Genomic DNA, 26,704 nt, shown 5'->3' with positions numbered 1-26,704 from the left:
GTCGTGGATTTGTTGGTCTTTTTCTAAGTGAAAAATTGTCAAAGGGATTCAATCCTGAGAGCCAGAGAAAGAGCAAAAAATGGCTGAAAGTGTAAAGTCTCCCAGGAAGATCATATTTTTGAAGGTATTCATTATTCATGTCTTTCTGTCATTGTCATGTCTTAAGTGTTTACTTGGGCTTCTAGCTTTTTGCTTTTCCAAGGACAAGCCTGATCCATTCTAGAAGAGCCTGACAGCCATCACCTTAACAATGGCTTATTAATATCTAGGTTATTTAAGATGCGGAGGAAACATTTATCACAGAAGAGCAGCTTCTCAACATGTCCCGCCAGGTGCGATGACGCATGTGCCTCGTGCATATCATGCATTTGTGGAGCTCCTCTGGATGAAAGGGTCAGGATTGCTTATAAAGCATTGCGTTAGGTGAGAGTGGGCTTGCTCTTCGATTCCGAAATGCCCACAAGCCTTTGGTAATGCTGAGAGTGAAGCACCTGTGTGATTCCCAAGGCTGAGCCAGAGGCTTTAAGCAGCCTGCACCATAACCAGCTTACACCAAGGGGAACACACGCTGAGGATGCTGGCCGTGGCCGCGGCAGAAACAAAGCCCCTAGCAGACCGGAAGTGTTTACATTGGAAACAAAATGCCTGGGTGTGACTCTGAACTCGTGGGACCAGCTAGAAACATGACAGGTTATTCTGAGGTTTGGGCTAATCATGGGATTAGCCAAAGACCACGTAAAAGTGGAGAAGAGGCTTGGAGATTCCATCTACATTTTCTCTAATTGTTGGATGCATTTTGGTTGCTGAGTTATGTCTCCATTTTCTTATTTATCTGAGGCCAAAAGTGTAAGTCCTACTATGTGATCATTTATAAACTTTTGGAAAAGGGAGCTTCATATTGGAAAAGCTTGTCTAAGTCTTTCTTTAGAATTCCCAGAAGGGAATTGCTAGGTTTTAAGGTCAGCACATTTTTTTAAGGCATTGGGTGCATCTGGTCTCCAGAAACGGGAGACCGTTTTCATACTCCCTTTTCTAGTAGTTTCTGGTATCTCTTCCCTTAGATCTTCTTCAGTTACGGATGTGTCATTCCTTTTTACTTTGCCAGCCTGATAAGTAGAAAATGATATAACGTCATTGCTTTAATTTGTATTCCTTTGAATATTACTGTGATATTTTTTCTTGTGGCTATTGCCTATTCGCATGTCATATGAAGTTGCCTGTTCTTGAAGGACACTGATAATGCTCTCCTCCCCTGCCCTACCCTTCTCTGCTGCCGGAATAACTTTAACTAAGCCAGGTGTTCCATTGCCTCTTCCCTTGGGTCCCTATATAGCTATGGGCTGGCTAGAGAGTAACTGTGAGACCCTGGGGAGATGGACCACCCACTAGAACTGCTCCCAGCTCAGGGTATCACCTGCCTGTGTGTGCAAATTAGACCAACTGGTAACTTCTGGTTAACAAACCTGTTTGGCAGAAGGGATTTCAATTGGGGATAATCCTCATTCACTTCAATAAAGCAGGGAATGAGTCCGGACAAGGGGGTCCACTTTTTACTCTCTAAAGTCAAACCTTTCTGTGTTTTGTTGTTGGTATCGCTTGCTCTGTGTTGCCAACTTTTGAACTCAAAATGTGTTTTGTTTAAAAAAAATAAACATGGGCTTCCCTGGTGGCGCAGTGGTTGAGAGTCCGCCTGCCAATGCAGGGGACGCGGGTTCGTGCCCCGGTCCGGGAAGATCCCACATGACGCGAAGTGGCTGGGCCCATGAGCCATGGCCGCTGAGCCTGTGCGTCCGGAGCCTGTGCTCTGCAACGGGAGAGGCCACAACAGTGAGAGGCCCGCATACCGCAAAAAAAACCCAAAAAACAAAAAACAACATGACTTTCTTTGAGTGACTTACTTTTGCCTTCTAAGGAAGTGACTGGACGGGGACAACCATATTCTATATCAGGCCATCGACTCGGAGCCCCTTCATTTCTCATTTTCCTCTGTCTGGGGTGGTGCTCTGGGCTGCTGTTTTTGAGAGAAAGGTCTGTTAAAATCAAGAAATATTCACCCTTTTGGTATTTGCCCAGAGTTGGGCCCCTTGGAAATGGGCAACTTTCCCCATTTGGGTGTGTTCTTTAGGACCTTTCCTACTGGCTTAACGAGTTGGCTCGATCTGTATTTTTTTTTTAACATCTTTATTGGAGTATAATTGCTTTACAATGTTGTGTTAGTTTATGCTTTATAACAAAGTGAATCAGCTATACATATACATACGTTCCCATATCCCCTCCCTCCCACCCTCCCTATCCCACCCCTCTAGGTGGTCACAAAGCACCGAGCTGATCTCCCTGTGCTATGCGGCTGCTTCCCACTAGCTATCTATTTTACGTTTGTTAGTGTATATATGTCCATGCCACTCTCTCACTTTGTCCCAGCTTACCCTTCCCCCTCTGCATATCCTCAAGTCCATTCTCTAGTAGGTCTGTGTCTATTCCTGTCTTACCCCTAGGTTCTTCATGACATTTTTTTTTTCTTAGATTCCATATATATGTGTTAGCATATGGTATTTGTCTTTCTGTTTCTGACTTACTTCACTCTGCATGACAGACTCTAGGTCCATCCACCTCATTACAAATAGCTCAATTTCGTTCCTTTTTATGGCTGAGTAATATTCCATTGTATATATGTGCCACATCTTCTTTATCCATTCATCTGTTGATGGACACTTAGGTTGTTTCCATCTCCTGGCTATTGTAAATAGAGCTGCAATGAACATTGTGGTGCATGACTCTTTTTGAATTATGGTTTTCTCAGGGTATATGCCCAGTGTTGGGATTGCTGGGTCGTATGGTAGTTCTATTTGTAGTTTTTTAAGGAAGCTCCATACTGTTTTCCATAGTGGCTGTATAAACCTACATTCCCACCAACAGTGCAAGAGGGTTCCCTTTTCTCCACACCCTCTCCAGCATTTATTGTTTCTAGATTTTTTGATGATGGCCATTCTGACTGGTGTGAGATGATATCTCATTGGTCTGTATAAGTGGTGAGGAGATATCAGCTGTCTGTGTCGAAGATGAGCTATAGGCCAGGTAGATGCTAATCAGGAGAGAAGTAAAGCTGAACGTGGCCCAGTCCGCCTGAAATTGGGTATATTTATTTCCCCCAGGAATTTTCTTGTATATGGGATGTGGCCTATTCTCTTGGAACACCATCAAGATAATGAAAAGGAGAAAACAGAGCATGAACCAACAGCATGAACGCAACCTGCAACAGGTTAGCGAGGTGTCGGGCACAAGGTTTATACCCTGCATGCAGGACCCTTTCTTTCCCACTAGAGGGCACTCTTGTCACTCTTAAAGCGATAGTACCTGGGAAAAACTGGTTGCTTCTCAGTTGAAGTCCCCAGAAGCACACTGCATTTAAGATGCTACTTTGTGTCTCAGCTTCCATTCTCAAGGTGTGTTATGAACATAACACTCTCCAGCCCAGACAGGAATGGGAAGATTAGTGTCTGGAAACTTCTGTTGTAAGTTAAGCATAGTCAGTCCTTGCTTATTTGTGTTTTATTAATGAGATGTGATTGTAGCCCTGGGACTTTTTTACACTTGCAGAAGCAATGTCTACTTTTGAAGTGCTGTACATCCAGTCTGCTCTTCTCCTTTGCCCACATACGTGGTGTAAATGTGGCTGCAGCAGGTTTATAAGAAGGTCGGTGGAAGATGAGGACTTGATCCTCTGTGTTGATCCTGTTTATTTTGGGAGAGCTGCAGAGTACCCGTGGTTGGGGTGGGTCAGCCTGACAGGAGATTTTCCATTTAGAGAGGATTTAAAATTTCAAGCAAGGGAAATGCAAGCCATATTTTACTCACTCAATACATCAGGGAGTGCTACCATTTAAAAAAACCACCATTCTGACTTCTGGGGTTTCCAGGTCATCTGGCAGCTGCTGTATGGGATCAGTTCCTTGACCCTTGGTCAGAAGTTCCTCCAGATTACAAGGCATCTCTTTATGGACATCTTTGCATTTACATCAGTCTTTTCTTAAAAAATTTGTCAGCCTTGGAGGATGTGCGAGATGACTTGCCCTTTCCTTGTAAGAATGAGGAGTGACTCCCCCCCTAGAATGTCACCAGTGTTAATCAGTAGAGCTGCTGGCAGTGCTATTCCTGTTGGGGGTATAGGTTTTGGGAGTGGTTGTTGCTTGGCGACCAGCACAGTGACAGCTTGCTTTCTGGCTCCTTGAAACTAAATTTCCACAGGAAGAGCATAAAGGACTCACATAGCAAATATTCCCCCCTCCCACCCCCGATCCATGACTACTACTACCAGCATCATTACTAGCTAATAACTATATAGCATTACTATGCTCCAGACATGGTTTATTTTTGTTTATTTTCATAAGTTTATGTTTTAGAACAGGCTTAGATTTACAGAAAAACCGTGAAGACAGTACAGAGAGTTCTCATATGGCCTGTACCCAGTTTCCCTTATTATTAACAAATTAGTAGGCACATTTGTCACAGTTAGTAGACCAATGTTGGTGGTACATTACTATTAACTAAAGCCCGGACTTTATTCGGGTTTCTTTAGTTTTGACCCACTGTGCTTTTTCTGCTCCAGGGCTCCATTCAGGATACCATATCATATTAATTGTCATGTCTCCTTAAGAGCCCCTTGGTTATGGCAGCTTCCCAGACTTCCCTTGCTTTTGATGACCTTGACAGTTTTGAAGAGCGCTGGTCAGGTATTTTGTAGAATGTCCCTCTGTTGGAATTTGTCTGAGGTCTTCTCATGGTTAGAGTGGGGTTCCAGATTTTTTTTTTTTTTGCGGTACGCGGGCCTCTCACTGCCGTGGCCTCTCCCGTTGCGGAGCACAGGCTCCGGACGTGCAGTCTCAGAGGCCATGGCTCACGGGCCCAGCCGCTCCGCGGCATGTGGGATCCTCCCGGACCGGGGCACCAACCCGCGTCCCCTGCATCGGCAGGCGGACTCTCAACCGCTGCGCCACCAGGGAAGCCCTGGGTTACAGATTTTGAGAGGAAGACCTCAGAGATAAAATGCCATTCCCATCACATCCTATCAAGGGCACATACTGTCCACATGATTTGTCATGGTTGATGTTGACCTTTGTCACCTAGCTGCAGTAGTGTTTAGCAGGTGTCTTTCCTGTAAAGTTACTACCCCCGTATCCAGACTGTGTTCTTGGAAAAAAGTCACTGTGTGGAGCCCACACTTAGGAGTGGGGAGTTACGCTTCACCTTCTTGAGGGCAGAGTAGCTACACAAATTCTTTGCAGTTCTCCTGCCCAGGCAATTTATCTCTTCTCATCCATGTATTTCTTTATTCAGTTGTTTATTTGCATCAGTATGGATATTCATGGAGATTTATTTTATACTTCGGGTTATCATAAAATATTACTTTTCTTTTTTGCTCAGATTGTTCCAGCTTTGGCCACTGGGAGCTCTTTCCATTGCTCTGTGTCCTCTGACCTACTTCTATTGTGAGATGGTTGTTGTTCTTTTGAGTACTTTCTTATTTTCTGACACAAGATACTCCAGGCTCATCTTAACATTTCCTGCCCTAGGTCTAGAATCAGTCGTTTCTCCGAGGGTGGTATTAAAACCAAGATCTGGGCACTAAGTGTTCTTGTTGCTACAGGGTTGCTGTTGCTTAGAGGCCCTCTCAGTGGACAGAGCAGGGAAATGAATGTGTGTGTACTAATTTATAAATTGATCTGTATGTAACCATCTATATCTGTATTAAGCTAAACATGAGCATACTGATGTCTGCAATTCTAATCCATTACCACGTGGACCATTCTGGCCTCCTCCCCTTGAGGATCTGTGATCTCCTACTCCAACAGTATGGTAAACTTGGCTCCCACCATCTGCCATGTATTTACTTAATTGTTCAGTTCCAGTATGCATGTATAGCAGTGTCAGAATTGTTGACAAGACCCCCATGGAAAATAACTGTATCCACTAGAGTACAGTGCTGCTTACGTACAGTTTCCTTTGCCATAGTTTTACAGACTTCTTATTTCCAAAGCTGCTTAGGGAGCACCTTTTTTTTTTTTTCTCCACTCCTTTCAGTGAGGTTGTTTCATACATTTGTAATACAGTTAGATTGTTTGGTCACATTCTGCATTTCTTGGGAATCTTGGGATTCCCCTAACCTTTTACATGATTAAAAAAAAATTACATATATTAAAGTTCACTCTTTGTGGGTTTTGAGAAATGCAGGTATCGCCATTACAGTGTCATAGAGAATAGCTTCATCACCCTATGAATTCTCTGTGCTTCACCAGTTCACCTATTTAACCCTTCCCCAATCCACTGATTTCGTTTTTTTTGGAGCAGGAAAGGCCATAACCTCACTTTATTTGTATTTCCTCCTTACCCCAAATCATCAAAATAGGAACAGAGATGGGCAGGGAAAAGGGCTGAAAATTTGTTCAATCCACATGTTCTCAGGGCTATCCCAGAGAGCACTTGAGGCCGAGTGCCTGTTGGAGTAGCCGCAGATCCAACACGAATTCCTCATGCCTTGGCCTGAAGTCTTCACAGATCGGTGGCGTGAGCCCTGCAATTCTCATCCTTTGCCCATCTTGACGTAAGACAGGAAAGTGGACTGAAATGCTCCTTTCTGATGGGCAAGGCAAATCAGAACCCATGGTGTACTTACCGCACCTTTGGTGCTACAGGGGCAAAACCTGAAGCTGCTTCCAAGGCTCTAGACACTTGCAGGCAGGGCTAGAGGCCGATGGTGTTAGAGCGGCCTGTGGGGTTCTGAGTAGCAGACTGGTGCTGTCACAGCCCACTCATACCACACCATCTTGGAATTGCTGCATCTCCAGAAACGCACACAGGTGGTCTGGCCTTCACGCACGGTAATGGGCTGCTTAATGGGGAAGAGGGTGGGAAACCATGAAAACGTCTCAGGAGAGTGAGTCTCTGGACAGATACTCAGAGTGATGTCCTGATAAAGCACAGTCTCAAAGTAGGCTGCAAACCCATGCAGCACTGTGTTCACCTCCTCGGGAAACGCCAAGGTGCAGTAGCGGTCGTTGTCAATCATAGGATCTCTGTTGGGACGGCTGAAGGTAAAACAGGGCTGGGGTGCAGACGGCTGGTGGAAATTGTGCAGCCACAGCACATAAAGCATCTCAAACTGGGCTTCAGGGTGGCGGTCCTTTTCCCGACAGGCTCGGACCTCACTGTACAGCGTGGAGGACAAGATGGGAGCTAGAAAGGAGGTGTACTCCCTGGGAATGCTCACGCCATCACCTGGTGACAGCTCATTATCCGCTTAGGGCCCCAGAAGCTCACTGACAATCATATCCACCATTCCCGCATGTCCGATGAGACTACTGTCACCTGGCTTCCCCATTCTTCAAGCTGCCAGTTCTCCAGCGTCACCACGGCATTTGGGTTCTTCTCCACAGTGTACAGCTTTATCCTCCGGTCTGCCTGCTTGGCTGCCCGCAGGGAAGTGTTTACCAGGGGCGTCCGGCCTGTTCCCAGCACCGTCAGCACTTGGACATTGGTGTCCTTCTCTTCCTCTGGCACTCGGTCTAACAGCCATTTATAGATGGCCTGCTGGTATCGAGAGTATTTGATAGGGTCCTTTTTAAACACTTCGTATGTCTGAGATTCCAGATTATCCATCAGTGGCTGGAGTGGGGACTGCAGGTAGTCTTCACAGCCCTTGGCAAAGAGTTCATAGGCGTTGGGTGGAGGTCGATTCTGGCTCCAGTTTTCCAAGTACTGGAGGCAGGAGCAGAACTCTTTCTCTGAGTGGTGGTTGGTGCCTGTGATGATGAATTGCACATCCAACTTGAGGAGTTGGAAGATCAGCCTCTGGTGCATCTTAGAAAGAACAGGAAATCCCTTCTTATTGGTCAGGAAAATGCTGGTGGGGAGAATGGTTGCTTTGATGGGCTTCCCCAAGCCAACGATCAATGACATGATTAGATGGGAGGTCAGCACCAGTTTCGAGAGCCACCGCAATCCTCTTGCTATAATCACACAAGGTCCGGAAGTTGTGCCACCACATCCATGTCTTCTCCTCTCCCCCGTGCTCCTCTGTGTGTGAAGTTGGCACATCTCTCAGGTCCTCTGGTGCCACCAGTGGCACCCACATCCAGAACATGGAGGAGTGGTGGCCAGTGGGATGTGATTGGTCAAAACTCTCGCCAAGTTTGTGTTATCGTCCTGATTCAGGGGAAGCAGGAAAGCTGGAAGACCCAAATATGCCCCAAAATTCAGCTCCTGTAACATAGCTGCCTCAGAGTTCTGCGGATCTTCTCCACTTTTGAGTCTGGACGAATCCATGGAGAAAGTTTCCCCACAATTAGTGTATTCCAGTCCCTTCCTGACAGCAGTAGGTCTGATCGTGCCTGAGGGCCTGGCCGATTCTTAGCAGGTTCCTGAGTGAACTCCCTCTTGAAACATGGGTGGTACACAGGCATACAGAGGAAATCAAACCCCTGCTTGGCCACAGCCCCCAGTGTGTCAGCCATTTCGGGGATGCAATTCAGGTCACTCCCGCTGGACACGCGACTTCCACTGGCACCGCCGACCACCATCGCCTCCACCTTTTCCCTCGCACTGTCCACGCTGAAATTCCCTGACCCCACTGATTTTTTTTAACTGTCTCTGTGGTTTTGCTTTTTCCAGAACATCGTATCGTATAATTGTAATAATACAGAACATAGCCTTTTCAGATTGCCTTCTTTCACTTAGCAAAATGTATTTGAGATTTATTCATGTCTTTTCATGGCTTGGTAGCTCATTTATTTTTATAATATTTCATTGTGTGGATATACTCCAATTTGTTTATCCAGTCACCTATTTAAGGACACCTTGGTTGCTTCCAAGTTTTGGTGGCTATGAATAAAGCTGCTATAACATTTGCTTGCAGGTTTTTGTGTGGACATAGTCCTGAAGTCAGTTGGGTAAGTACCAAGGAGTGTGATTGCTGGATTATATGCTAAGACTATATTTAGCTTTGTAAGAAATCGTCAAACTGTCTTCCAAATTGGTTGTGCCATTTTGTATTCGTGCCAGTGAAGGATGAGTGTTCCTGTTGCTCTTTTTCCTTGCCAGCAATTGGCATTGTCAGTTTTCTTTTTTGTATTTTAGCCATTCTAATAGGTATGGCTATAAGGTATGCTGTGGTATCTCGTTGCTTTATTTTGTAATTTCCTAATAATGATGTAAAACATTTTTGTCATATGCTTATTTGTCATCTATATACCTTCTTTGGTGAAATCTCTGCTCAGATCTTTTGTCCATTTTTATTGGGCTTTCTTACTGTTGAGTTTCATGAGTTCTTTGGATACAAGTCCTTTGTCAGATATGTGTTTGCAAATATCTGCAAATTTCTGTGGCTTCTCTTTTCATTCTTTTAACAGTCTTTTGCAGAGCAGAAGTTTTTAATGTTAATAATGTCCAATTTAGATCATGCTTTTGGTGATGCTTCTAAAAACTCATCTCCAAACCCAAGGTAGCCTGGCTCTTTTCCTTTGTTCTCTTCTAAAAACTTTATAGATTTGCATTTACATTTAGGTCTGTGATCCAGTTTGAGTTAATTTTTATGAGACATGTAAGCCCTGTGTTTAGTTTTTTTTTTTGCATGTGGATATTCAGTTGTTCCAGCACCGTTACCTAAAAAGACTATGCTTTCTCCATTGAAATATTTTTGCTCCTTTGTCAAAGGTCACTTGACTATTTGTGTGGATCTGCTTCTGGGCTCTCTATTCTGTTCCATTGATGTATGTGTCTGTTCTTTCACCAATACTGTGCTGTTTGGATTACTGTAGCTTTACTGTAAGTTTTGAAATCATTTGGTGTGATTCCTCTAATTTTTTTGCTCTTCAGTATTGTGTTTGCTCTTCTAGGTCTTTCGGTCCAGGCATGGTTTTAAGTCCTTTACATATAGTAACTCATTTAGTCCTCACAGTAACCCACTAAGAGGCCCAAAGAGGCTAAGTGGCCTGTTCAAAGTCACATAGCAAATAAGTGGGGGAGGCAGGGCCCAAGCCTCGGCAGTGTGGCTGCAGTCGCTGGCTCACATCCACCCACCAGGTGACCTCTGAAGGTAATAAAGAAGGGATCCTTGTTTATTTTTGACACCTTAATGAGAATACTTAGAGGCGATTTCCTGAACCCATTGTCTTGGGAAACAGGCAGCATAGTGGGGAGTCTCAGAGTTCTTGCTTTAATTTCAGAGACTTAGGTTGACACCTTGGTAGGGTTCCCAGCTCAGCCACTTGCCACCTTCATGATCTTGGGCATACTCCTAAACATCACCATTTCCTCATCCATAAACTGTGGCTACCGTTTCTACCCATTTGTTAAGGAGAATAAGCAAGCAACACAGTGTGTGTATTTTACATGATAAAACACTAGGTAAATACCAAGAGCTATCATTAGATAATAGTGAAAGCTACTAATTACCAGGTACTTACTCACTGACAGGCACTGCTCTAAGTGCTTTGTACATTATCATTTTTAATCCTTATAAGCAATATGATAGCTACTGTTATCCCTGCACTAACTAAGGTACCTGTAAGCAAGAGAGAGGTTGATTCTTCCTGGCTTAAGTTTTTTTTTTTTTTTAATATACATTTTTAATCCAAATCTTGTGGTGTACCTTTTTTTAAAATAAATTTATTTATTTTTATTTATTTATTATTTTTGGCTGCGTTGGGTTCTCATTGCTGTGTGCTGGCTTGCTCTAGTTGCCGCGAGCGGGGGCTACTCTTCGTTGCGGTGTGTGGGCTTCTCTCGTTGCCGAGCACAGGCTCTAGAGTGCGCGGGCTTCAGTAGGCGCGGCGCGCGGGCTCAGTAGTTGTGGTGCACAGGCTTAGTTGCTCCGCAGCATGTGGGATCCTCCCGGACCAGGGCTTGAACACGTGTCCCCTGCATTGGCAAGCAGATTCTTAACCACTGCGCCACCAGGGAAGCCCCCTGGCTTAAGTTTTAAAAAATAAAAAAAAGAAGGATAAAAAGGATAAGAAGGAGGGGGAGAGGATTAGAGGGGGAGCAGGGGGAGGAGGGGGAGGGGAAGAAGAAGAAGAAAATAAATTTTTTTTTTTTTTTTTTTTTTGCTTGATCCCCACTTATTGCTTTATTGAACATTTATTAGACAGCTATAATATGCTGGAAAATCTGAATGCCAAGCGACATACAACATGGTTTCTGCCATGAAATAAATGCTTTTGTAAGGTGTTCTTCTACAACAGTGGTTCTCAATCTTTTTTTTTTTTTTTTATTACATCTTTATTGGAGTATAATTGCTTTACAATGGTGTGTTAGTTTCTGCTTCATAACAAAGTGAATCAGTTATACATATACATATGTTCTCATATCTCTTCCCTCTTGCATCTCCCTCCCTCCCACCCTCCCTATCCCACCCCTCCAGGCGGTTACAAAGCACCAAGCTGATCTCCCTGTGCTATGCGGCTGCTTCCCACTAGCTATCTATTTTACGTTTGGTAGTGTATATATGTCCATGCCTCTCTCGCGCTTTGTCACAGCTTACCCTACCCACTCCCCATATCCTCAAGTCCATTCTCTAGTAGGTCTGTGTCTTTATTCCTGTCTTAAGCATTCTTTTTTTTTTTTGAATATTCATTTATTTTTAATGACTTATTAGAACAAATACCTATAGATATCATTATATATGATATATAAATTAATTATACAATATATCATGTATTAATTATTAAAACATACTCTGGTAAATATTATATATTCAATATGAAACAGGAGGAAAGGGGGCAGGGCACAACCTTTAAAAGAATTACATAGCCCGAGGACACAACATAAACTGATTAGAACAAAATAGGTCCAAGATGGCGGACGAGTCTACTTCCACTAGACCTTGAGCCTCAGTATACACTCATTGTAACACATCAGCAAGCTAAGCGACACACCCACAGGTGCCACGACAGTTCCAAGGATGACCATAAAGGTCAAAAAGTGGGCGGTGGCTCAATTCCTAGAAATCCCCACCCCTTCCCCAAAATAGCTGGAATACTCCTCCCACTCATCAGCGTATGAAATTACTCACCCCTATAAAACTAACAACCCCATACCCTGGTGCTGCCCTCGCCTTCTTTTTTTTTTTTTTTTTTTTTTTTTTATAGGTATACCTGGATTTAATTCTCACTTCTACCGCTTGGTAGCTGGATAGCCTTAGGCAAGTTTCATACCTCCCTGAAATTCACTTAATTCAGTCTGTAAAATGGCATAATAACTTATTATAGCATCCTTTTAGGAATTTTAAATCAGTTCTTGAAATAAAAGTACACAATATATAGACAAGTATGGATTCCTCAATAGATGTTTGACCTTTCATTTCTCCAGTATCCCACCCACATCAAATAAAGAAAAATACTTTTTAAAATTTACGAATATTTCATTGTTGTAAAGTTAAAGCCATAAAAATAATCAAATGGCCTACTATCATACCGTTAGAAGAAAAAAAAAAAAAAAAAAGGTGTTCATGAGAGTTCCATATTAGAATACAAGTTTTCCTTAGGCACCTGTTTATGTATGCTATTCTGCTCTTTACAATAAATAATTAAATTTAAAAGACTTAATTCCTCACTTTTAAGACCTTATTAGTTTACAAATTACATATTGACCTATGCTAAATTTTATACTGACCCATGCTAATGAATTCAGTACAGAAAACAAAAAACACTGCACTCAAGCAAACTACATATATATATATATATATATATATATATATATAACTTATATGAGAATTGCTACTCCAGCTTTCTTTTGGTTTCCATTTGCATGAAATACCTTTTTCCATCCCCTTACTTTCAGTCTGTATGTGTCTCTAGGTCTGAAGTGGGTCTCTTGTAGACAGCAAATATATGGGTCTTGTTTTTGTATCCATTCAGCCAATCTGTGTCTTTTGGTGGGAGCATTTAGTCCATTTACATTTAAGGTAATTATCGATATGTGTGTTCCCATTCCCATTTTCTTAATTGTTTGGGGTTTGTTATTGTAGGTCTTTTCCTTCTTTTGTGTTTCTTGCCTAGAGAAGTTCCTTTAGCAGTTGTTGTAGAGCTGGTTTGGTGGTGCTGAACTCTCTCAGCTTTTGCTTGTCTGTAAAGGTTTTAATTTCTCCATCAAATCTGAATGAGATCCTTGCTGGGTAGAGTAATCTTGGTTGCAGGTTTTTCTCCTTCAACACTTTCAATATGTCCTGCCACTCCCTTCTGGCTTGCAGAGTTTCTGCTGAAAGATCAGCTGTTAACCTTATGGGGATTCCCTTGTGTGTTATTTGTTGTTTTTCCCTTGCTGCTTTTAATATGTTTTCTTTGTATTTAATTTTTGACAGTTTGATTAATATGTGTCTTGGCGTATTTCTCCTTGGATTTATCCTGTATGGGACTCTCTGTGCTTCCTGGACTTGATTAACTATTTCCTTTCCCATATTAGGGAAGTTTTCAACTATAATCTCTTCAAATATTTTCTCAGTCCCTTTCTTTTTCTCTTCTTCTTCTGGAACCCCTATAATTCGAATGTTGGTGCGTTTAATGTTGTCCCAGAGGTCTCTGAGACTGTCCTCAGTTCTTTTCATTCTTTTTTCTTTATTCTGCTCTGCAGTAGTTATTTCCACTATTTTATCTTCCAGGTCACTTATCCGTTCTTCTGCCTCAGTTATTCTGCTATTGATCCCATCTAGAGTACTTTTAATTTCATTTATTGTGTTGTTCATCGTTGCCTGTTTCATCTTTAGTTCTTCTAGGTCCTTATTAACTGATTCTTGCATTTTGTCCATTCTATTGTCCATTCTATCTCCAAGATTTCGGATCAACCTTACTATCATTATTCTGAATTCTTTTTCCGGTAGACTGCCTATTTCCTCTTCATTTGTTAGGTCTGGTGGGTTTTTATCTTGCTCCTTCATCTGCTGTGTGTTTTTCTGTCTTTTCATTTTGCTTATCTTACTGTGTTTGTGGTCTCCTTTTTTGCAGGCTGAAGGTTCGTAGTTCCTGTTGTTTTTTGTGTCTGTCCCCAGTGGCTAAGGTTGGTTCAGTGGGTTGTGTCGGCTTCCTGGTGGAGGGTACTAGTGCCTGTGTTCTGGTGGATGAGGCTGGATCTTGTCTTTCTGGTGGGCAGGTCCACGTCTGGTGGTGTGTTTTGGGGTGTCTGTAGACTTATTATGATTTTGGGCAGCCTCTCTGCTAATGGGTGGGGTTGTGTTCCTGTCTTGCTAGTTGTTTGGCATAGGATGTCCAGCACTGTAGCTTGCTGGTCGTTGAGTGAAGCTGGGTGCTGGCGTTGAGATGGAGATCTCTCGGAGATTTTTGCTGTTTGATATTATGTGCAGCTGGGAGGCCTCTTGTGGACCAGTGTCCTGAAGTTGGCTCTCCCACCTCAGAGGCACAGCACTGACTCCTGGCTGCAGCACCAAGAGCCTTTCATCCACAGGGCTCCTTAATTTGGGATGATTCGTTGACTATTCAGGTATTCCACAGATGCAGGGTATATCAAGTTGATTGTGGAGCTCTAATCCGCTGCTTCTGAGGCTGCTGGGAGAGATTTCCCTTTCTCTTCTTTGTTCTCCCAGCTCCCAGGGGCTCAGCTTTGGATTTGGCCCCGCCTGTGCGTGTAGGTCGCCGGAGGGCGTCTGTTCTTTGCTCAGACAGGACGGGGTTAAAGGAGCCGCTGATTCGGAGGCTCTGGCTCACTCAGGCCGGGGGGTAGGGAGGGTCACGGAGTGTGGGGTGGGCCTGCAGCGGCAGAGGCCGGCGTGACGTTGCAGCCTGAGGCGCGCCGTGCGATCTCCCGGGCGAGTTGTCCCTGGATCCCGGGACCCTGGCAGTGGCGGGCTGCACAGGCTCCCCGGAAGGGCGTGTGGCTAGTGACCTGTGTTCGCACACAGGCCTCCCGGTGGCGGCAGCAGCGGCCTTAGCGTCTCATGTCTGTCTCTGGGCTCCGCACTTTTAGCCGCGGCTCGCGCCCGTCCCTGGAGCTCTCTCAAGCAGCGTTCTTAATCCCCTCTCCTCGTGCACCAGGAAACAAAGAGGGACGTAAAAGTCTCTTGCCTCTTCGGCAGGTCCAGACTTTTCCCCGGACTCTCTCCCGGCTAGCCGCGGTGCACTAACGCCCTGCAGGCTGTGTTCACGCCGCCAACCTCAGTCCTCTCCCGGCGCTCCGACAAAAGCCGGAGCCTCAGCTCCCAGTCCCGCCCGCCCCGGCGGGCGAGCAGAAAAGCCTCTCGGCTGGTGAGTTCCGGTCGGCCCGATCCTCTGCGCTGGAATCTGTCCGCTTTGCCCTCCGCACCCCTGTTGCTGTGCTCTCCTCCGCGGCTCCCAAGCTCCCCCACTCCGCCTCCCGAAGTCTCCACCCGCGAAGGGGCTTCCTAGTGTGTGGACACTTTTCCTCCTTCACAGCTCTCTCCCGCTGGTGCAGGACCCGTCCCTATCCTTTTGTCTCTGTTTAGTTTTTTCTTTTGCCCTAACCAGGTACGTGGGGGGTTCCTTGCCTTTTGAGAGGTCTGAGGTCTTCTGCCAGCGTTCAGTAGGTGCTCCGTAGGAGTTGTTCCACGCGTAGATGTATTTCTGGTGTATCTGTGGGGAGGAAGGTGATCTCCGCGTCTTACTCTTCCGCCATCTTCCCGGAACTCCCGGTTCTCAATCTTAATGTGCAGCAGAATCACTGGAAGGCTTATTAAAAAAAGAAGAAAATAAATTTTTTAAAAGATACTGGAGTTACTCAAAGAATGAATCAGTCCCTAAGCATCCAGCCCGGGCTGGGTAGGGACCAGGGGCAACCCCAGAAACTGCAGCAGCAGACATTGATGGACTTGCTCTCCAGACTATATAAAGGTGCATAAAGGTGCCTCAACACCAAGAGCCCCTGTCACTGGGTTTCAAATTCCTAGGCTAGAGAAGTTAATTGGCCTGACTCAATAATTTATAGGAATACTTACTATATGTGAGGCACTGTGCTAAATGCTTTACATGAGTTAGTTAACTTAATCTTCACATCCACCCTATGTCATTGTTCCTGTTTTACGGATGGGGAAACTGAGACAGGAGATGTTAAGTAACTTGCCCAAAGTTATGCAGATAGCTGTTGTGAAGACAGGTTCCAGAGCCTGCCCTGTTATTTATGGCACTGAACTACCCTCCACCACTCACACCCACAGTGGGTCTGAATACATAGTTCTTTCTGGGATGGTTGTTGAGACTTTCAGAGGAGGCATTATTTGAACTGGCTAGTAAAGGATGAGTAGGAGTTTATAGGTGGATTAGAAGGGAAAGAGTATTTCAAGTAGAGGAGACAATATGAGTTAAAGCACAGGTGGATGAAAGTATGTAATGTGTTCAGAAAATGACTAATAATTGCGGAAGTCAAGGGGTAGAAGGGAATGGCTGGTGATTAAACTCAAAAGGTTAAAGCTAATGCAGTGGGCATTGGGGAGCTCTCAAAAGAATTTAAGCAGGTGAGTAATTGTCTAGTAATTGTCTAGATAACACTTCCTGTGGTAGCAGTGTGGAGGCTGGCTTGAACGTGTGTCAGAATAGTTTGAAGGTAGGGGGACCTGCTGGAAGGCTCTACCATAGTCTAGATAAGACAGTGCATCAGCTTCTGAATAAGACAACAGACGTTCCTGCTTTTGGTGGTTTGGGGAAGTTGTACTTCACAGAGTGAAGGAAGAGATGCTACAGGTTCATCAGAGTCCCATTGGGAAATGCTACCTTATTAGTCTCCAACAGTACTCCATGAAGTAGCCAGTCTGGGAACTGTTTGTCACTGTTTGAACCAAGATAAGGGACTTGCACCAGAATGTAAATCAAGGCACTGCTTCCTTCATTGAGAAAGTCGTGGCATGCACCCCCCCCCCCACACACACACACATTGACTGAAGCAAACAGTAAGCTCGCTTCGTGACAGAGTTGATTTACATTCTAGAGCAAACTCCTGTCTCCTTGTAGCCTGATAACAATTTGTAGACCTTCACCAGTCCACAACCACAATTAGAGGAGCTTGCTATGTGATCAATTTATTATATTTATTATATGTAGGTGTTATACTTTAAATATCTTTTTCTCTCTGCGGTCACACCTTTAATGTGGAAAACATGGTTTCAGCGTTTTAAGAGTTTTCTTTTTATTCTACAGGCAAGCCACTTATGTCAAGGACTCCTCTTTTGCATTTTATTTTTTGGAATTGTTACATGATCACTTAACCTTGATTAATAATTAATAACTTTCTGTAGAGATGGGCTTGTGACCTCTTCCTGCTCTCCAGTATTGTTAAGAGCTAGTTGCCCTTCAGACCTCAGGTTCTCTCCAACCTTCAAGACTTGGGTTACGATGCCTTCTCCAGGTTCTCAGACATTATAGAACACTGGAGAGGGAATGGAAGTAATGATTTCTCTATCACTTGAGTAAAGCGTAAACCGAATCAACACTTAGCAGTGATGTTATTAAAGGGATTCAAATATCAGTAACATGTCTGAACTAATGGACCTTAAAGATTCTTGGTGACCCTGAGATTTTTCTATTTGACTAAGGTCACAGAGCTAGTGTACGGCAGAGTGGGGCCGGCATCTGGGTCTCCTGACCCTGTGTCACGCTGCTTCTCTGCTTGCTTCCCAGTCCCCTCCCCTCAGTCCTTCACTAAAAGCAGCAGAAGAAATGACAGGTTCCTTAGAGGATGGAATAGATGCCGTGGGTCTTCATTTAATGATGGGACCTTTGGAGGTTTTTTCTCTGCTAATGACCACAGCAGAAAGATGCTTTACCTACTGTATTGAGATCTAAATTTAGATAGCAGATGGGCTGACACTGATGTTCTAACGTACATGTTGGGAAGATGATTCCCAATCTCCTGAGGAAAGAGGTGTCAAATTCAGTTTTACTGAGGAGCTGAACTGTAATTTGGCTATTCCAACTCTGGCTTGGCCCAGCAATGAGCCACATAATTTGCCTTGAAAGGCCACCCCTTGATTTGGACATAGTCTGTAGAGATGCCAGTTTAACATAGTGCCTAATGCTGAGTCTGTGCATTTCTAATGGTTTGCCTTGTCTAAATGCTATTTAATCATAGTGGTGCCTGTTATTGTTTCAGTTAAATATTATCAGGCTTTCCTCATAAACCCTCAAGTGAAGATCAGAGTTGGTCAGAAAAAGTTGTTAGAAATGGACATTTGTCAATGTCAATTGGCCAAAGACAGTCAGCGCTTAGCTTGGGGAATAGGACCAAGAAAAAAAAAGAGATCTTCAGAAAGCGTGCTCCAGAATCCTCTGAAATCCATTGTCCAGACTTACAGCTCATCACCTTGGCTTTGCTGCTCACCAGCTGTGTGAGTGGGCATGTTACTTAGCTTCTCTGAGTCTCTTTCTTTACTGTAGTGTAGAGATAATAAGTCCAAATCCATGGTATGATTGTGAGAATAAATGACTCATATCAGAGGTGCTCAGCCCACTTTCAGGCAATTGGCAGGTCCTCAATAAGAGTTTAACTTGAATCTGTTGCACATGCATTATCCATTGTATCTCGATGTCTCTCTGTACCACAACATGCCATTTTATTCCTGCTTCCATGCCTTCTGCTTGCGAGCTGGAGCTGGGTATGGCCTAATGGTTAATGACCTGGCTTTGGTGTCAGGCACATCTGGCTGGAGTTTGAATTCTCTGTTGTGAGACATGGTTAAATTAATTGACTTCTTCAAGCCTCAGTTTCTTCACTTGATAAAACGGGGGAAATAACGGCACCTACCTTCCAGTGGCGTAGGGAGGATTAAAAGAGATAAGGCTTGTGAGTGCTTTGTCAAGATACCCATGAGTCAACGTACTGAGCTCCTGTTATGTGTTAAAAGCCCTGGAAGTAGAGTGGTAGGCAAACTGGACAGTCCCTGCCATCACGGAATGGCCAGGCCTAACAGGGTGTGACTATACACAGTTATAAACGTGGAAGTAAATAATTAGAAATAATTCCAGGGCTTCAAAGTATTGAAAAGAAGAATAAGTGCTGTGAGAGAACTTATAGGGGGACCCAGCCGGGCCTGGGAATCACATAAGACTTCATTGAAGGTTGATGTGAAGGATAAAGGGCGGGTGACTAGGTCCAGAGCCAGAGAAAGGCTGTTCCCGGTAGGGGGACTAGCGTGTGTTTAAACTCAGAGGTAAGAGAACGTGTGTATGTTTTGAAGGGGGTCTTGTTCCTTGAATAAAAAATGAGGATAATATTAAATAGTTCATTGATTTTAAGACTCACTTTTTTCTTCACATTTTAGTGTATTTAAAACTTATACGTGTCTTACAATGAATGACATGTTATAGTATTGGCAGTATTCTTTTCTTTCTTGGTGGTGGCTAAAATAATGGGGTGTCTTACATTCAGAGCATTTTAAGATTTGATGAAATACAGTAACTTTTGCTTTTTTAAGATCGTTGTGAAAATTCAAGTTGAGGTACACAACGCATCTGATATTTACCTGTTACTTCCACAGCAGTTTGAAGGTAGCTGCAGACTATAAAACCAGACCCACGACCCGGTACAAACTTTGCAAACTGCCAAAGTTAAAAGCCGTTACGGCCCATGCTTAGTAAAGCATGCCAGAGCTCAGAGCCACCCACCCTTAGCCTTAATGCCTCCCAGTGTATTTTGCCTATTTTAATATTGTTAAGGTTCATGGCAAAATGCTCAAGATGTTGGCGTCTTTGAGAAGCTGTCTCTCCTGCCCAGGTTCTGAACTGACCGAGAAATAAGATGAAAGAACTGGCAGAGGGAGAAACAAAATGTCACTAGTTCTAGGTTGGAGTGTGTAGCTTGCACCTCTGGGTAACTGGGCTCCCGGCTACTGCACCCAGAATTATCCTGTGCAGTCACAGGTACACCGATAGGGAAGGTGTGGAGGAACAACGGAGATCTGGGCGCTCTGTGGGCACTCCCTCCAAGGAGAGAAGGGAGGAGCAGACAACACAGGAGCCTCACAGATCAGACCAGTCACTCTCTAGGGCAGGAGGGGAATGCCAGTAGGGCCCCAGCCAAGGAAAGGAGACTTTTGGAGTTGGGTACCACCTTGTATTGAATAGGCATAAATAAACACATTAGGAAGGAGAAAAGAAAGGATGATGTTAGTCAATTACAAGGCTGAGTTTATGGAATCAGAATGAAAAAATACATTTGATTGAAAAAAGTGGGCATTTAAAAAATGTCCAAGACTTAAAAAAAAATGCAAAAAGTAGTAATAAACTGTGTTGCTGTAGAGAGGGGACAAAATGTTTTAAAAGGAAATTATTTCAAAAGTCCATATAAAGCCTTGGATTCTGTAAAGGTTGGTTCATTACTGGCCTATCTCTGCCCGTCAGGGAGTTGGCGCGGAAGAGAGATCTGTGGTGCTGAGAAAAAGCCATGGGTGTGTTTTGCTCCGCGTATGGTTTAGCTTTGTTTTTGTATCCGACAAGCTAGTTTAATTTACGCATGTAGTTTTGATACACTCAGCACTGTGAATAGGTATTGGGGGGGTCTGGTGAAAGGCACACAAACCACAGTAGCTCATTTCCGTTCATTGATCCACGCCCAAAGCATTGCTGTTGCTAGAGATTAAAACCCTTGATTCACATAAGAATAGTCTGGTGCAATCTGGAAAGATGTTGTCATGGTCTCTCAGGAGTAAATAATATGAATTTTTAAACATTCCGCAGGAATAATTAACATGATTTCAAGTATTCTAAAGCATCAGGATGTACAGTATTGCTTATTACAGTGGAAGAAACAGCCAGATATTTTGAGAAAAGTGTAAAGGTAGAACTGTGTATTTTTAAGGACTAAGTATTTCTTCTGTTTGTTCTTAACCCAGCAGGTATTTGCTGAGGCTATTGTGTGTGTGTTCTGGGGACAGTGTTATCCCAAATAATAATATTATATAGAGATAGTCTATAATCTCCTACTTACAAACTCTCTGATAGATTCTACCTCTTACCTTACGTTGGCATTTCTCTAGTGGAGCTATTGATATTATTGTCGTTTTTAGTGTTCTGCACTAAATTAAAAAAATAACTCTCCCTAAGTAATTACAGAATGTTCTAATTAATTTTATCATTAGCAGATATCCTAAAAATCGTAAACAAGCACAAAGAAAAAAAAACGGAGCTAACCACTGTTTACATTTTTGTGAATGTCTTTCTAATATTTATTTTTGTATACCTACATATATAATAAAATTATGTAATTATATGTATCATATATAAATTTTGTGTGTATAAAGTGTATGATAAATTTTATATAAGTAAAAGTTATATATAATTGTATAATTTTATTATATATGTTATCTGTATAAGCTAGCTTAATTTACAATGTTAATATACAAATTTATATTAAATTTATATTTACATATAATTTAATACATATACTTATATGTATTATAAAACATACATTTATATGTTTGTAGTCTGCCCATTTCTTTAACTTAGCAATAGGTCATGAAGATTTTTTTCATATCAATAAATATGTTTCTATGATGTGCTACTTAATGGTATCCATGTACAGTAAGTCCCCTACATACAAACGAGTTCCGTTCTGAGAGCACGTTCGTAAGTCTGATTTGTTTGTTAAGTCCAACAAAGTTAGCCTAGGTACCCAACTAACACAACTGGTTATATAGTACTGTACTGTAATAGGTTTATAATATTTTTCACACAAATAAAACATAAAAAACAAACACAAACAAAAAATAAATAAAACATTTTTAATCTTATAGTACAGTACCTTGAAAAGTACAGTAGTACAGTACAACAGCTGGTATACAGGGGCTGCCATCGAGTGAACAGGCATGAAGAGTTACTGACTGGAGGAGGGAGAGGAGGTGGGAGATGGTAGAGCTGAAGGATCGTCAGCAATAGGAGATGGAGGGCAAGCTGCAATCTCACTCACGCCTGATGTTGATGGCACAGATTCTGGTTCCTTGCTGGATTCAATTCTACATACTGTCTTGAAAAAATGATCCAATGATGTCTGGGCAGTAGCTCTTTTATTCTCGTCATAGATGACACGGTAGCACTGGACTGCATTCTGAAGGGCTGCTGCAGCCTTCGTGTACCGTTCCATGTTCTAAGGCACCATTCCGGTGCCTTAAAAACTAACAGTGCCTTCTCAAGTAAAGAAAATCCCTTGCCATTTCTTGCATTGTGAATCTCTTCGGTTCTTCAGTAACTTCTTGCTCCGTCTCTCTTTGTCCTATCTCTGGGCCTCCAATCCCATCAGGTCTTCATTTGTAAGCTCCACATTCACATCTTTGAAAGCTCTGAAGTTGAAGGTTCGAATGTAGGGGACTTACTTATAGTTTTTAGTGGTGTTTTTGCTGGGTCAACATTATACTTAAAGAAAAAAGGACTTTGGACATGTATAACCAAAGTGCCCTCCAGAGAGGCTGTAAACAGTTTACACTGTTTTTTGGGTGTTCTTATTTTTCCATACCCTCTCACACCAGATAATCTCATTATTTTTAATGTCAGGTGAGACTATACAGTTGACCCTTGAACAACATGGGGGTTAGGGGCACTGACCCTCCAGGCAGTCGAAAATCCATGTATAATTTATAGTCGGCCCTCTGTATCCTCAGTTTCACATCAGGAGATTCAGCCAACTGTGGATCATGTAGTACAGCAGTATTTACTATCAAAAAACAATCCACCAAAAAAAAAAGAAACAATCCACGTATAAGTGGACCCATGCAGTTTAAACCCATGTGGTTCAAGTGTCAACTGTATTTTCATGTTTTATTTGTATTTTTTGACTTTTTGATGCTAAATATTGCAAAGCTATTACTTGAGAGCAAAACAGAAAACATGAAGTCTTATTTCATCCATATCTTGGTTTGATTCATTTGCTTTGAATCCCTTGGGGTCAGCTGCTCTGAGGCACAGGCCTTTGGGGTTGGCCTGGCCAGGATGGGGACCCAGTTGGGAAAGCAGTGAAATTAAGGTAGTTTGAGAATATCATGGTTCCTGTAAAAGAAGTACCAGAAGATGAGAAAGAAGTACAGAGAAGAAGAAAGAGAGAAGTCAAAGACTTTTTTTTTTTTTCCTTAAAAATATTCTCCTTAGGGCTTCCCTGGTGGCGCAGTGGTTGAGAGTCCGCCTGCCGATGCAGGGGACATGGGTTCGTGCCCCGGTCCGGGAAGATCCCACATGCCAGGGAGCGGCTGGGCCCGTGAGCCATGGCTGCTGAGCCTGCGTGTCTGGAGCCTGTGCTCTGCAACAGGAGAGGCCACAACAGTGAGAGGGCCACGTACCGCAAAAAAAAAAAAAAAAAAAAAAAAATTCTCCTAAGGTCTATGCCACGAAAAGAAGGAGGAAAATTTCTTTTCCCCCTGTTAGCCACATTACCCCTTGGCCACTGTTCCAGAGCTCGTGACAGACTGTTTGTCCTATACTTTGTTTCTAATGTGGATGAAATAGTTTTTGTGTGATCTTTTAAAAACGAAGATCCCAATCACATTGCTTCTCCAGAAAAAATACTTCTTACGTTACTAACTTTGGGAACATAAGTTATTGGTCATTTGGGAAACTACTTATCCTTTTATTTTTCCAATTTAAACATTAACCAAGGCAATCTAAGCTTTGCCTTTTTTTCTCTTGGGTAACTTGATTCCCCAATTATAAATAATGATTATTTAATGTCTGTTAATTCTATCGCAGTTTAGGGTGAATTCTAATTAGCCGTTTCCCTAAGATATGTGGTTTGTGGCTTGAAAGGTTTTCTAATGCCTTTCCACCCTAGAACTAATGACTCAGAACCAAGAAAGACTGACACAGAGCTTCATCTTATGCTGGGGCTGCAAATGCTCCAGAGGGTGCCTACACCTCTTGCAGCCTTGCTGCTACATGGCAAATAACACCCTTATTAGGTGTTCCCATTAGGGTGGAAAGGCCACCAAGCTGGTCTCAGTATCGTTCCTGCTCTGCATTGTGCCCAGAAGGCTTGGTTTGACTTACAGGATGCTCATTTCTGGGAGGTCACAAGCACTGTTTCTTCACTGGAGTCCTAGATAGTCATTTTTCCTAGTGCTTTAAAAAGGTTAAAATGTGGTTTTATGGATAGTCATCACCCAGATTTTTGTGAAAGCGTCCCTAATCCTAATTAATGGTATAAACAGATTCAGAGAGCGTAAAGAAAGATATCTGTGGCTTCTGATTCAAATTAGGCTAACTGTAGTGCTTGGTCACCCATTGTCTTAGTCTGTTGAGGCTGCCATAACAAACTACCATAGACTGTGTGACTTATAAACAACAGAAATTTATTTCTGGGCTTCCCTGGTGGCGCAGTGGTTAAGAATCTGCCTGCTAATGCAGGGGACACGGCTTTGAGCCCTGGTCTGGGAAGATCCCACATGCTGCGGAGCAACGAAGCCCGTGAGCCACAACTACTGAGCCTGTGCGTCTGGAGCCTGTGCTTCGCAATGGGAGAGGCCGTGACAGTGAGAGGCCCATGCACTGCAATGAAGAGTGGCCCCCGCTCACCACAGCTGGAGAAAGCCCTCGCCAGAAATGAAGACCCAACCCAGCCAAAAATAAAATAAATAAATAAATAAATTTATTAAAAAAAAAAAAAAAAGAAATTTATTTCTCACAGTTCTGGAGGCCGGAAGTCTGAGATCAGGGTTCTGATGTCACATTCTGGTAAGAGCCCTCTTCCAATTTACAGACTGCGGACTTCTCATTGTATCCTCACATGGCAGAAAGAGGACAAGCTTGCTCTTTGGCATCTTTTTACAAGGGCACTAATCCAGTTCATGAGGGCACCACCATCAGAATAGGGATTAGGTTAGATTTCAACACATGAAATTTTGAAGGACATAAACATTCATAACACCCACCAGCTTTGGTATGTAGATGCTTGGAGATTAAACATGACTTTCTGGAACAAAATAACAGTTCTTTCCTGAGCATAATGTATAAACCGGGCTTAAAATATAAGTTGATTCATAAAAAAGTTGGTCCTAATTTTACCCTATATAAGAATGAAACATCATTCAGAGTATTTAAAGAATGGGGAATTCTGTTCAGTAGAATTTTTTGATTGAGTTAAACAGAGCAAGGTAGGGAGTTATTGTTTAATGAGGACAGAGGTTCAGTTGTGCAAGATGAAAAGAGATGGATGGTGGTGATGTTTGCATAACAGTGTGAATGTGTTTAATATCACTGAACTGTATACTTAACAATGGTTGAGGTGGTATATTTTATGTTATGTGTTTTTAAACAAAATTTTAAGAAACAGTTAAATGGAAGTTTCCTTTTGGAGAGCTTTTCAGTCCACATTTTGATTTAGTAAATGTAGGAGATTAAATTTAACTGTGTGTGTACTGGCTGTTTGAGGGTCGTCATTATGCATGCAGCCCTCATTTTATAGGACTGGAGAGGCAGAATGTGTTTTGGATCTAGGACATGTTTGAGAAGGAGCTTAAAACTCCTTTATATTGTTGTGCATTCCTGTGATTTGCATTTCTGTCCTAAATGAGCAGAGAGAAAAATAAGTTGAATCCCAATTAATTGGGTTCTAATTTATCAGTGTTTTAGGCTCTATATTAAAAGATCAGCCACCTAACGTAGTATTTAATCGTAACCAATTTTGTATGTAACCGCACAGGAGAAAAAGAGTTGAAGTGCAGCTTTCTTCCCATCCATGCTTTCCCTCGGCCATTGTGCTTTTGCGTTCTTAAGATTCAGTAAATTCTTTTGAAGGTCAGCTATGGTGCAGAGGAGAATTAATATTAAAATGCATTTAATAAATAAGCTGTCAGATGATTCTCTAAGATACCATAGCAGCTGAAAGTCTTCTCTCCTTTTTCTTTCAGGTCTCTGCGTACAGGGGGAATGATGGTTAATATAGAGTCTCTGTTGGCATCTCCTAATGGGCCTTCAGTAATCATTTCTATCACAGTGTTGCTCCATTGCTGTCATCAGCCTTGAGTGACGGAGCACTTTTCTCGCAGAATACAGCCCCTCCCTGGAAAGGAGGAAGCAGGAAGAGTCATCTATGTACCAGTGTAACAGGACGAGAATAGAAACAAAATCACAGATTTGGCAAAGAAGGCCTGCATGCTGACCCCGTGTTCCTGGCAGTCTGAGTGGGTTTTTGGTCTTTGGTCTGAATTGTCATGATTATTTAATGTTAAACCTGCAGAGTGTTATGAGGCCATGATTTTGAACTCTGTGCCCTTCAGAGGGGCTCTCCTTAAGGCACAAGTGCAGGAAGATTAAACATTAATTAAAGTATCCAAAGTAACTACACAGGAGAACAAAAAATGTAAAGAAGCAGAAAAATAATTGGCCTCCCCACTAGAGAAAGTCATTTTTAAAAGAAAGTTCTTGTATTGCACTTTAGAGGTGGATGTAATAGGACTTCACTAGACCCAGAGGCATGAGTAATTTCTTGGTAGAGTATTCTGCCTCTGATTCCTCAAAAAAAAAAAAAAAAAGGAAAAACTCAGCAGGTGCTGGACCATCTCAGGGGCCCTAATGGTATGGAGAGAAAGGAAACAAGAATGTGTTCAAGTTGTAAGTTGTAATTGTCCTTGATGTTTATTGAGAACCCATGGAGGGGTGGGGGAAGGGCTTCCCAAGCCTGACTGAATGCCTTTACTCCCTGTAGATTCCAATTCAGTGTTTTGGATGTAGACCTAGGAGTCTGTATTTCCAAAAGATTTTTGGTACACAGCATGGTTTGA

The 26,704-nt window shown here is 42.8% G+C and overlaps 1 protein-coding gene and 1 pseudogene across 2 annotated transcripts in view; one reads left to right on the top strand and one right to left on the bottom strand.

Moving 5' to 3' along the window:
- The window catches only part of ST6GALNAC3 (ST6 N-acetylgalactosaminide alpha-2,6-sialyltransferase 3), a 592,369-nt gene that overhangs the window by 78,651 nt on the left and 487,014 nt on the right, over nt 1–26,704 (top strand). The window lies entirely within an intron of this gene.
- LOC101284949 (protein arginine N-methyltransferase 5-like) lies at nt 6,739–8,599 on the bottom strand (annotated as a pseudogene).

The sequence above is a fragment of the Orcinus orca genome, chromosome 1, assembly GCF_937001465.1.
Source record: "Orcinus orca chromosome 1, mOrcOrc1.1, whole genome shotgun sequence".
Lineage (NCBI taxonomy): Eukaryota > Metazoa > Chordata > Mammalia > Artiodactyla > Delphinidae > Orcinus > Orcinus orca.
The sequence above is the reverse complement of the archived record's forward strand: the minus strand, read 5'-3'. Positions and strand labels throughout refer to the sequence as shown.